At 42.0% G+C, this 13243-nt stretch overlaps 1 protein-coding gene across 8 annotated transcripts in view; it reads left to right on the forward strand.

Moving 5' to 3' along the window:
• The window catches only part of LOC310742458 (uncharacterized protein), a 155518-nt gene that overhangs the window by 24348 nt on the left and 117927 nt on the right, over window positions 1-13243 (forward strand). The window lies entirely within an intron of this gene.

Consider the following 13243-nt stretch of genomic DNA (forward strand, 5'->3'; position numbering starts at 1 on the left):
ATCCGTTTAAGGCTTTTTAAAAGTCCTCATGAAAACTCACCAGCATTTTAGTGAAAATTTCTCCAGATATGCACATTTTGATATATACCGGTAATTTTTCTTAATACACATAATTTTGCAAAGCAGTTGTGTCCAATGTGCTGCTGTTTGGTGTATTATTTCTACTAATTTAAGCATTTTATGCATACTTCGCCTTGCAAAAAAGTGGAGAAGCGTGAATTCTGTGTTTCAGTTTTTGTATTGTTTTAGAGAATGTGAATTTGGTAGATTGGTTTTTAAATGTGAACGGAATCAACTTTGTTCCCCAGCTTTACACACAAGCAGATTAGGGATGGAGCCATGACACTGACCGTCCTTGCACCAGTGTTACTGCCATGTACTGGGAGGGGTAAGGTGGTGGAGAGATGAGGTTTGAGCAGACACACTGGTGAAAGTGGTAGATTGGCTCTGCCAGTGCATCCATGCGGCCTGAACTTGCAGCTGCCTCCCACCTCCATGGTACATGGCAGCAACATTGATGCCAGAAGGGTTTTGCTTTGGCTCTAGCACACCATATGACTTTTGAGCTGTATGCGCATTCAGAAGTTATGAGGACTGCACGGAGACTGAGTATGAGGAGTGCAATCCCAATGCTCCATGCATTGATTATACACATCTTTGAAAAAGACGCCTGCTTCTTGGGAGAAAAGCAATGACAAACCTAGACAGCATCTTAAAAAGCAGAGACATCACCTTGCCGACAAAGGTCCGTATAGTTAAAGCTTTGGTTTTCCCAGTAGTGATGTATGGAAGTGAGAGCTGGACCATAAAGAAGGCTGATCGCTGAAGAATTGATGCTTTTGAATTATGGTGCTGGAGGAGACTCTTGAGAGTCCCATGGACTGCAAGAAGATCAAACCTATCCATTCTTAAGGAAATCAGCCCTGAGTGCTCACTGGAAGGGCAGATCCTGAAGCTGAGACTCCAATACTTTGGCCACCTCATGAGAAGAGAAGACTCCCTGGAAAAGACCCTGATGTTGGGAAAGATTGAGGGCACAAGGAGAAGGGGACGACAGAGGATGAGATGGTAGGACAGTGTTCTCGAAGCTACCAGCATGAGTTTGACCAAGCTGCGGGAGGCAGTGGAAGACAGGAGTGCCTGGTCCATGGGGTCACAAAGAGTCGACTAAACAACAACAATAACTATGGCAATCTTGCACCTGATTAAATTCCTTGTCTATGAAATTATTTGAGTTATTATAGGAGCCATGCCTTCTATTTTATGTGATGCCCTGCGCTCAAGCAAGCCACCATGTTCATTCTCTCTCTTCATTCTCACACAGTTCCTCCTGCACCCCACTTAAACTAGCAACACAGGTACAAATCCTGGCACCATAAACTGCCCCCAAATTTGACCCAATGAACCTCTTGGCTAAACAGGAGCACTCTGAGGGACTACACAGGGAGAAAAGTGATGGTTGATGTACTTACTACAGCTTCCCATCTTCAGTCATTAAAGGTTTCCTCAAGCATAACCACAATACTGAAAATCATTCAGCAGAGGTTCTCCTTCCATGCTGGCAATGATCACTTCAGTAATGTTCCAGTAAACACTGAATTACAGTCAGTGTCTCCTAAAAGACTCCCTCTTAAGATGATACCTTGTGTGATGAATATCTTTCTGCCTTCTTGGGTTATTACTCTCCAAGCTTGCGTTAACATTTGTTTGTTTTAACTGGTTCCTGTATGCCACACAGGCTTCTTAAATTGCCACAAAAACAGGGTTTTATTGCGCTAGGCAAATATTTGGAACCTGCTAATAGCTGTGGCGTTTGCATTCCCTACGCTCTCTCACTGTAAAGAAAAACAGCAGCTAACAGTATAAGACAATTGTTAAAATGCCTGAGTAGCCAAGAATAGTTTTATAATACAAAAACACATGTCCCCTTACAAGGCAGGCTGCGGGCTGATGAATCAAAACAACATACCTTCTGAAATGCTGGATGCAATTCTCACTCCATCTGTTATGGGTGAATCCCAAACCATGGGAACATCTGGGTATCACATGCTCCAACTTCCCCAAGCTTTATCAGCAATGGTCCCATTTTGTCCCTGCTTTTAATCTTTCTTTTCTTGTTTTGGAGAGGGGTGAGATTTTGTCGAAAAAGAGACACTGGGATCCCACAACTCTGCAATCTGAAATGGTTCCCATTGGGATCAAGGATGAGAAAATAGGCAAACAAACTTAACATTTAATGCAGTGTGTGGTCCAAGAAAATCTGAAAGGGAAAGGTTACAACTCTGTTTTGCCACCTTATCCTACAAATGAAGTTTTGAAATAAAGCAGCAGTTGGCCAGGAAATCAACAGCTGAACTGTCTGAGATACTGCAACTTTGTTTGTCAAGCATGCCACATTTGTTTGCACTTTAAAACTAACTTTTGTGTAACATCCAACATTCCAAAGAAGGGTTGTTGTTGTTTTTAATGAGAAGTAAACCACTTTGTACTAATGTTTATTATTGCTCTCACTGTGGCATCATTATAAACCTGTTGCTAATGAAAGTGATGCTTAGCATATTTACTCCTCAGTGGTGGCAGTTCATGCTCCAAACAGTAAGACATTAAGAGCTTTGACAGTGGAATGGACAGGCTTGGGAGGTGATGGACTCTCCTTCCTTGGAGGTGGTTAAGCAGAGGTTGGATGGTCATTTGTCATGGATGCTTTAGTTGAGATCCCTGCATCACAGGACTAGATGATGCTCGGGATCTCTTCCAACTCTGCAATTCTGTGTCTATGATTCAAGTATCTGATGGGGTGCAGAGGCTGCATTTGCTGGCCACATACTTGTCTTTCTCTGTTAAGACTATAATATCAGCTCTGCCTGTACCCAAGCCAGTTCATCCGCAAGGGAAGATCAGCTTAGCCTCAGCTGGATATAAATCCCAGTTTGCAACTCATCACTTCCTTCTTAAAGCTGATCTTCCTCTACTCTCCTTTTGTGTCTCTTGTCTTCTTAGTTTTTAAGCCTGAGGGTAGAGCCCCCACTCTCTTTTAACGTGGGTGGTGCTGTGGGTTAAACCACAGAGCCTAGGACTTGCTGATCAGAAGATCAGCGGTTCGAAACCGCGCGACGGGGTGAGCTCCCGTTGCTTGGCCCCTGCTCCTGCCAACCTAGCAGTTCGAAAGCACGTCAAAGTGCAAGTAGATAAATAGGTACCGCTCCAGCGGGAAGGTAAACGGCGTTTCCATGTGCTGCTCTGGTTCGCCAGAAGCGGCTTAGTCATGCTGGTCACATGACCCGGCAGCTGTACGCCGGCTCCCTCGGCCAATAAAGCGAGATGAGTGCCACAACCCCAGAGTCGGTCACAACTGGACCTAATGGTTAGGGGTCCCTTTACCTTTACCTTTTTAAGCTGACATGGGAGAAAATATTTGTCTGACGTGTGAGATGAAGATATAGTTGAATGACATAATATGTACATGAGACTGGCATTCTAACTCTATGTAACTGGGACCTTCAGTGGGGCTTACTTCTGAATAGATATGGGGCTTATCCATACTTACCTTTCCTCCGCTCTTTCCAGACACAGCCTGCACTTTCAAGCTTCATGTCCAAGTGCTCTTTTTCTTTGCTCCTGAACTTTCCCCATGAAAACCGGCTCTTTAAAGCTCAATTGGAACAAATGGCAAACCCAGGAAAACCCAAATTGATATTTGCTCTGATTAAGTGCTAAAGGGCAGGGCAAAAGCTAAGTGTAGATAAGCCTCTGGTTAGGATGATAGCCACAGTCCTATCAAAATGATTCCTCAATGTTTAGCTCCTCAAGTCACCAAGTGCTGGGTCTAAAACCCTCCAGTCAAGTTCCAGCCCTCTAAACCAGCTCCTGTCCAAACCTGTCATCCTCATTATGTGCCTCAGGGCTATATTTCCAATTACTGTATTAGAATCATAGAGGTCCCCTTATTCTACTACTGCCTGCATATGTTGGGGAAATCTTTTAGGATTTCCAGATACGAAGTTATTTTCAACAGTTTGTTGCCTTAATGCTTACATACTTTTACAAGGCAAAAAGCCACTGTTCCACACACAATTTAATTCCATATGTTTTCTTTACATATGTGAGAAATAAGTGGTAATACGACAAAACAAGCAATGAGTGGACGGATGCAAACGCTCATTCTGCATGAAATGGGGAGAGTCCTCCTAGCTATATTCCTTTCGCATGCTCCCTGTTGTGTACTTACCATGTGGTTATCCATCCTGATTGTTGTGGATTTCCTTAAATCTAGTTCAGCCATATAAAAATGCTCTAAGAGGTGCCCTCTTGAAGAAGGGACCACAAAAGATTATAAGATCCGTTTATGCTTCCTGGTGTAACAAGTCTCACTTGCCTTTTTCTGGGGGTTTTTTTCAATGCTTGTATTTCAAATAGTCATCTAGCATAGCAAAGTTGTTAGCGATTATTTGTCAGCTCTGAAAATGTGAGACCACTGCACCATATAATTCCAGTCCATGCTTTTCAAATACCTTTCCCAACAGCTATGGATGGTGGGGATCGCTGCCTGAGGGATTTTGTTGTTGTTGGTTTGTTTTGCTTAGCAAGCATCCTAGGCAGGAAAGGAATTCTCTATGCATTGTGAATTCCTCTTAAAATTTAGTAGAGGACCTTATGGGAAAATACCACAGATTCCAGAAGACATCATAAATGGGGACTGGTGGAGCCTTTTCCTCCATATTTTGCTGGTCATCCAAAGGTCATATACCAGATGTAAAATTGACTATTTGAAGCATGGACTGCTGTACCCTCATTGATCTGCATACATGCCAGTGTCATGCATGACAGGGCTCTGCATTTTTACAGAGTTAGCAGCTCATGCCTTCTGCATATTTGTGTATGGATTTGGATTAACTCGAATTAGGGTTGTATGGCACATACTATGAAGATGATGATGATCATTTATATAGCGCCATCAATGTATATGATGAGACAGAACTGCTCAATGCCTACTTTGCCTCTGTCTTCACCCAAAAGGAAAGCAGAGCACAACCTGGTGATAACAGAACAAACAATGCAAGGAGGGAGCTGCAGCCCAATATGTGAAAAAAGGTGTTAAGGGAACACCTAGTGACTTCAAAGGAATTCAAATATGAGCTGCACTCAAGAGTACTAAAGCACCTTAGTGATGTAATCTCAGAGTATTTGAGAATTATTGGAGGTCCCCGCAGATGTCCCAATCTTCAAAAAGGTGACAGGGGGAGGAGCGGGAGAAGACCCAGGCAACTACTGTTAGGTCAGCTTGATGTCAATACCAGGAAAGGTCCAAGAACAGATAATTAAACAGTTGGTCTGTGAGTACTTAGAAAAGGGATGCTGTGATTGCTAAAACCCAGCATGGGTTTCTCAAAAGCAAGTGATGCCAAGCAAATCTAATTTCTCTTTTTGGTAAAGTTACAAGTTTGGTAGATCAGGGGGATGCTGTAGGCAAAGTATATCTTGATTTCAGTAAAGCTTTTGACAAAGTACTTCATGATATTCTTGTGGAGAAGCAGGTAAAATGTGGGTGGGATGAAGTAAGTATTAGGTGGATTTGTAGCTGGTTGACTGACCCAACCCAAAGTGTGCTAAGTAATGTTTTCTTGTCATCCTGGAATAAGCACCAAGTGGGGTGCTGCAGGGTTCTGTCCTGGGCCTGTTGTTGTTCAACATCTTTATAAATGATTTGGATGAATGAAGTGAGGAATTGCTCATCAAATTTGCAGATGACACTAAATTGGGAAACAGAATTGGGATTCAAGATGACCCTGACAGACTGGAGAACTGGACCAAAACTGACAATATGAATTTCAGTAGGAATAAATATAAGGTTCTATACTTAGGTAGGAAGAACCAGATGCACAGATGTAAGACAAGGGACACTGACTTGCCAGTAGTACATGTGAAAAGAATCTAGGGGTCTTAGTAGACTATAGGCTTAACATGAGTCAACAGTGTGATGCAGCAGCAAAAAACCCTAATGCTATTCTAGGTATAGTGTCTAGTTCAAGGGAAGTAATAGTCCCACTCTATTCTGCCTTGGTCAGGCCACACCTGAAGTACTGTGTCCAGTTCTGTGTGCCACAATTTAAGAAGGATGTTTACAATGTGTGGAGGACGATGGCCAAGATCATCAGGGCCTGGAAACCAAGCCTTTTGAGGAACAATTGAGGGAATTGCATATGTTTAGCCTGGAACAAAGGAGACTGAGAGGAGATATGATAGCCAACTTCAAATATCTAAAGGACTGTCACATGGAAGATGGAGCAAGCTTGTTTTTTTTCTTTCTCCAGAGGGCATGACTCAAACCAATGGCTTCAAGTTACAAGAAAGGAGATTCTGAGTAAACATCAGGAAGAACATTCTGACAATAAGAGATGTTTGACAGTGGTATGAACTCCCTCAGGAGATAGTGTACTCTCCTCCCTTGGAGGTTTTTAATCAGAAGTTGTATGGCTATCTGTTGCGGATGCTTTAGTTGAGAATCCTGCATTGCAAGGGGTTGGGCTAGATGACCCTCAGAGCCCTTTCCAATTCTATAATTCTATGATCCTGTAACTTCTTGTTGCAGATGTGCTGGGTAATACTTGCTGAGGCTCATTCTCATGATTTTCCACTATGATTAGCATCATGTCCAAGCCAGCCATAAGATCACCAGCAGTTTTGCAGCCATTCCACCTAGTCTACACCATACCCCACATATGACCTGTACTAGAAATAGATGTCATAATAGGATTAAAGTGAGCTCTTCAGAGACCCTGGAGATTTCAGATAAATGGCATAAACAGGATATAGTTTTATTTTAAAAAATAAGGAAGTACTTACATGGCTGCCCAACCTGGTCTAGTTGCAGCTCATTGCTATTTGTTTGTTTGGCAGGGGGTTAAAACTTCAGGGCTTAATAAATTTTGGCTGCTGCTTCAAGCAGTGCTGGAGCTGCAATAAGAAGAACCTGCCCAGTGCTGTGCCTCAGAATGATTCAATGTGAATGATACTGCATGGTGAAGTGACATCACTGCAAGGGACATTTTTCATAAAAAAAAGATGGCCGCTCACACTGGATAGGGGTCAAGGTGCAACTAACATAGTCCGGATCCAATGCAGTGTTTGATTTTGATATTATTTTGACATTAGGAGAAGCTGTATCTAATTTTGAGAAGTAGTTTCTAGTAAATAACTTTACAATTGTTATTATACAGCCTATTACGTTTACGTGTTTTTTCAAGTGTTTCTAAATTAAAGGTTTCCCGAGAAGTCATTTATTAAGGCCCCTAGTGTGTGTGTGCATTTTTAAACTCAGTGAAGTTTGGCTTTTAAAAGTGTGCAGTGTTATAATATTAAGATATAATAAACTATTACATCCATTTACAGTTTTTCTTTGGACCCCCCAGGCATGTTGGTCTCCAATCAGAGGATTACTGAGAAACCTCAGATATATAACAAAGTCTATGTTCTAGTAAATATTTGTAAAGCAAAAGCCTGGGAAGAACCCACAGTATATTTTACTGCTGATAATTTAATAAATCTGTGGCATGTCTGAAATTTGTATTGTAAATGTTGGAATGTGTGAAACGATGTTGCATTTAGAAGTTAGCTGGCAAAGATGAGGTGTGTGAATGATGTTTGTAATTCCAAAATGTATAACTTAAATCTATATATTGAGAATGATTGTCTTCCTCTCTCTGAAGGATGCAGTGGAAGTACCTAATGGAACAAATAGGTGAAATATACTCGGAGTCCTGGGTCTCAACAAAAAAGAGCTGGGACACTCAGAATTCTAGCTTGAAATCAGGGGTTGCACAATTACATCATAATCAGCCACATGCGGCTTGTGAACCGGGATATTGCTGGCTCCTTAGTTAAAATATCTTATGAAGAGAACTCCTCAAAAGGAAGGAGCAGAAGAAAATAATTTTACACAATTTGGCAATATTAGAGCAAAGAGAAACTTTAAACTTTAAAAACATGCGTTTTAACTGACACTGTACTAACAAACTTATTCATGGAATAAGCCAGAAAAGGCATGATCCCACCCACCTCTAAGCATTTCTATAGTTCAGCTGCTGCTTGTTTTAATGGGCAGTAACCAGAACAGAGCTCAGTGGCACCCAAGGCTTCATGTATCTGAAATTCTTGCTATTATAGACAACAGACAGTTGTGTAAACAGCTGATTACATCCATGGAATGTTTGCTCCCTGTGTTTAACGGATGGCATACTCTCAGTCACAGTAGTTTGTTTGCCCTGAAATTAAGCAATAATGATTGAGATGCAGAGCATTTCCTGGGGATTAATGACCAGTTGGGAGTAGTACTTGGCCTGAAGTGTAGCCTTTGGCCATTAACCCCAGCTGGCCATTAAATCTAAAGGAAATGCCATGTCTTAAGCTCTTGCTTGTTATAACACAAGCATATAGAGGACGCATACACACACACACACACACACACACACACACACACACACACACATCTGCAGGTATTTGTTTGCTATCAGTGGTTATGTTTCATATGGAGGTTTACCTGCCACTGCTGTCTTAACATAATGCAAAAGGAGTGTCCGAAAGAAAAGATATTGGGTTGCAACAAGTGAGGGATTTGCCTCTGTAAAAAGTCCTTCTTGCAGGTTGGGATCCCTGTTTCTCACTAATCCCTCATATCCAAAAATAGTTTCTAAATTTTGGGGAACCCTCTGGACTCGGTTGAGATACAGTGCCTGAGACTGCAATCGGTAACAAGTATCAGCAAAAATCAGATGCCCTGACTGAGGATCATCTAGTCCCACCCCCTGAAGTGCAGGAATATACAGCTGTCTCATACGGGAATCAAACCTACAACATTGGTATTATCAGCACCACACTCTAACCAGCTAAGCTACCCAGGCTCTGCACAAGAGTATGCACTTTCCGTTAAGGCAAGACCACTGGGGTTAACAATAAAATCTACCCGGTGTACTTTTCAGTGCCAAATTTATATAGAGGCAGAATTACCACCTAGCCCTTATAATATATGGTTTTCTTTCTGAAAACAATAAGCACCTGGGACAGAAAAAGATTCCACAAAGATTTATTGTGATTCCCACCACCACCACCATTGGTGTGCTTCATTGTCTCAGCGACTGTTAATGTATTGGGGTAAAAATTGTCCTATGTGGATTTTCAAGCAAAAGGGAAAGTAGATAAATGCCCTTCTTCTGACACAACGCAAGCAGAGTGTTAAGTGTAGGCTGTAAAGAGGTAAATCTGACACTCAGCTCAAGCGTGTTAACTGAGGACCCGAAGCAAGTTGTTTTCTCTCAGCCTCAGTTGTGCATCTCTAAAGTGGGAACAATAATGTCTTACCTCACCAGGTTGTGGGTATAAATAAGCAATGGAGATGTTATCACCCCATACTTAAGGACAGGCTATAAATCTAAAAATAAATTGGTATCATAGACCTTCAGAGCTGGCAGAACAGCTTTTGTCTTTTAGCTTTATTCATTTGCTTTGGTGCAATGTAAAACTATGTTTGACACTGATGTGATTTAAGTATGACTCTCTTGTAGTAAATGTATACTTTTAAATAAATATCTTTAAGTACCTTGCATCATGCAATGTCTGGGCTTGGAAATTTAAAGTCAGTAATGGCAACACACCAAAATTTGATGTAGTTGTGGCTTTTGCTACAGTTAAATACTTTTGGTTTCCTTTATCACTGAGGCTGCAATCCCAGCCCCACTTATCAGGGAGTACATCTGACTGAATTCAATAGGACTTACTTCTGAGTAGCCGTGGTTATAATTTTGCTTTGATAAGCTAATTTATATGTATGGGTGCATTTTTAGAAATCCCTATAATTTATGGGTGAGGAACTCATGGCTCTCCATATATTTTTGGACTACAACTTACACCATCCTTGGCTATGGGCTATGCTGGCTGGGGTTGATGGGAATTGGAGTCCCACAACATCTGGCTGGCCATGGGTTCCCTACCTATGCTTTGGTTAAGTAGTTATACAGTTAACCTCATCATAGTAGGGAAGACTGTGACCAGATGACCTGTGTGCCTGCTCAGTCTGCTGTTGTGGTGCTAACCCTAAATGGGTAACTTCAAGAGGGGGAAGGGAAGAGTGGGGGAGGAACAAATTCAGGTACTAGTTCTTAAAATTCTTAAAATTACTTAAGAGTTTAAATCTTAAAATTACTTTAAGATTTAAACTCTTAAAGGTGGCCTCTAAATATTGTAAGTAAGTAAACCGAATAAATGATGGAAACAGTTTAGAGAGAGGAGCCAAATGGAAATACCTTTTCAACAGAGCCAATAGAAATGGAATAGCCCTGCTTTCCATCTTCATCTGCTGCAGCCTGATGGAATACAATTCCGAAATTAATTTTTGAAATGCTAGAAATTAAATGAGCATTCAGGTGCAGAACCCACACAACTGGGGGAATCCTCTCCTAGTTCAGATTCCCTCTCTGGATAGGCCAATCACTATCTCCCAGGCCAATTCACCTCTCAGGATTATTGTGAGGATAAAAGGTGCGGAATCATATACCCCTCCTTGGAGGGGTGAGATAAAATAATGTAAGAAATACAGTGGTACCTCGGGTTACATACGCTTCAGGTTACAGACACTTCAGGTTACAGACTCCGCTAACCCAGAAATAGTACCTTGGGTGAAGAACTTTGCTTCAGGATATGAACAGAAATCGGGCTCTGGTGGCGTGGCAGCAGCAGGAGGCCCCATTAGCTAAAGTGGTGCTTCAGGTTAAGAACAGTTTCAGGTTAAGAACGGAGCTCTGGAACAAATTAAGTACTTAACCAGAGGTACCACTGTAGTTGTTATAATGTGGCCAGAAGAAACCATTGGTGGCCATATACAGAACTGATCCTGCAACCACATCCCATAGTGTGGTTAATTGTCTGCTTGTGTTCCTGCACATGCTTTTTTCATTAGGATAGATGGGGTTGGGGTTCTGTGTAGCTCTTGTGTAGATCCGTATTGTGAAGAAAGTAATGATGTACTTGCAGCGAAGAGGGCCTTCACCAGCTGCTGATACTAAACAGCAACTCAGGAGTGGTGTGGGCTTGCTAATATTCTAGTTGCCTACATCAGCCTTCACCAACCTGGTGCCTCCAAATGTTTTGGACTACAACTCCCATCAGCCCCAGTAAGCACTGCGGACACCAGGTTGGCAAAGGCTGGCTTACATATTGATGGTGGCAGAGAGGGTTTGCTGGGAAGTGCAGGTGCTTTCATGGTGTGCCTACACAGTTATCCTGGGAGACCAGCATGAGCTTGAATTGTCATGAAGCAGTCCCCTGCCTTTGATGGCTGCTCTGTGACAGTAACTCAGCTGTGCAGCCTGCATGCCCATTTTCGTGTATTGCCAACTCAGGGTATGGCTCATGCAAAATCCAAGCCAATCCGTTCTCCATCACTCTGGCATAGCAGTTTCTTTTTTAACTATATGGCTGGGAGACCATTTCTCTTAGAATACAGGTGTAGCAGAGATGGGTTGTAGCCATCAACAAGAGATATTTTAACCTCACAAATCTGTGCACTTCTACTTGGTTAAATGCATATTGGGTTCAATGGGACTTATTCCCTGGTAAGAATATATAGGACTGCAGCTTTAATTCTTCTGAATGCCTTGTCTTAAGTTGAAGACCTGAGTTCCAACACTTGCATTGTTTTAAAGAACTCATTTGTCTAATGAAAAGTTCACCTGTCCTGCAGGCCACAATCAACAAACAAAAGAGTTAAGTCTGCTGAAATGAATGTCTGAGTTGGATTCTGGCCATAGGTCTATTCGCTGGAAAGTAGATACCATGGCGTGCCAAGAGGAAGAAGCATTGCAGGCAGCATCAGTGTGAAGCTTGCAAAGGCTCACTTTGTTTTCAGTATGAACTGGCTCATGGAATATCAGCAGTGGCATTCTGTGCCTCTTGTTTACTCGTGGAAAGGTCAAAGATATACCTTGCACAGCTACCATATATGGCTAGAGGGCCATTAGTTCGTGGGCATATTTCCCCCTCCCTGTAGCTTTTGTGTTTGTGTAAAACATCAAAGCACTAAAATATGCATCCTCATTGAGTTCATTGACGTTGATACGCAGGGTGGTCTGTAAATACTTTAAAGCTTTGCGTATTGTATAAAGTTACAAGGGTGCTCTCTCTGGCATCACTTGCATTTGGATGTAAGTCCCTTTTATTTGAAATGAAGTCAGCATTTTCTGAAAATAGATAAGGCATTTATTCCACAGGGAATAGGAAGGGGGTTTTTGGAGCAAATTTAAAAGGAATTCCTTAGGTTGGTTCAGCTCTATAGAAAGTGATGTGAACTGCATACAGTATGCAGATTAAATGCTTTCTTTCCTCTCTCTCTCTCTTTCCAAACAACAGTAATCTAGGACACTCTGTTTTATAGCCTAGTCTCATGAAGCCAAAGCTGTCACAAAGAAGGAAGGAAGGAGAGAGGGTGTGGCGGGGGAAGGCTTAGGGGGATTTGCTCATGGCCCATTCTGTGAGCTTTTTGGAACAGGACACAGTCCCAGCCGATTTTGCACGCTGAAATGTAAAGTGTTGTTGTTTTGAAAAGAGCAACAGTTGGCCAAAAGCTATTTCCAATTGGGTTGTTCACACCTTACATTCAACAACTGCAATATCTGTGCACACAAATAGTTGACTGTATACTCAGACAGTTATTTCATGTAACATTCAGTGAATGTCTATTCGGTGTATCTTTGTCGTTGAGCTGTACACATCAAGTGCATACTCTCTCACACAAACACTTGTACATATGTAGAGACAGCTTGTGCCTGCTTACATTGTAACATGTGAAAAGGCCCAATATTCCATTTATTTAGGTCAGTAGTGGCTAACCATTTTTGCAAAAATACTACAAGTCAAATTCAAAGCACGTGATAGTGCTTCTCTTGTGCTTAGGTGAAACCATGGTCCCTTGGGATGGTTTTGCCTCTAGGCTAGAGGATTAGATATTCATGGAGGATAAGGCTGTCAGTGGCTGCTAGACAAAGTGGACATTCTCTGCCTCCACAGTTGGAAGCAGTATGCTTCCGAATCCCAGTTGCTGGAAGCTGCAGATGTTGCACTCAAGTCCTGCTTGCATGCTTCCCATGGGCATCTAGTTGATCACGGTGAGAGCAGGAAACTGAACTAAACGGCCTGATTCAGCAGGGCTATTAATATCTTCTTATGACAGGGAACCTGTGGTCCTCTGATTTTGTTG

The sequence above is a fragment of the Podarcis filfolensis genome (genome assembly GCF_964270895.1).
Source record: "Podarcis filfolensis genome assembly, chromosome: 9".
Classification (NCBI taxonomy): domain Eukaryota; kingdom Metazoa; phylum Chordata; class Lepidosauria; order Squamata; family Lacertidae; genus Podarcis; species Podarcis filfolensis.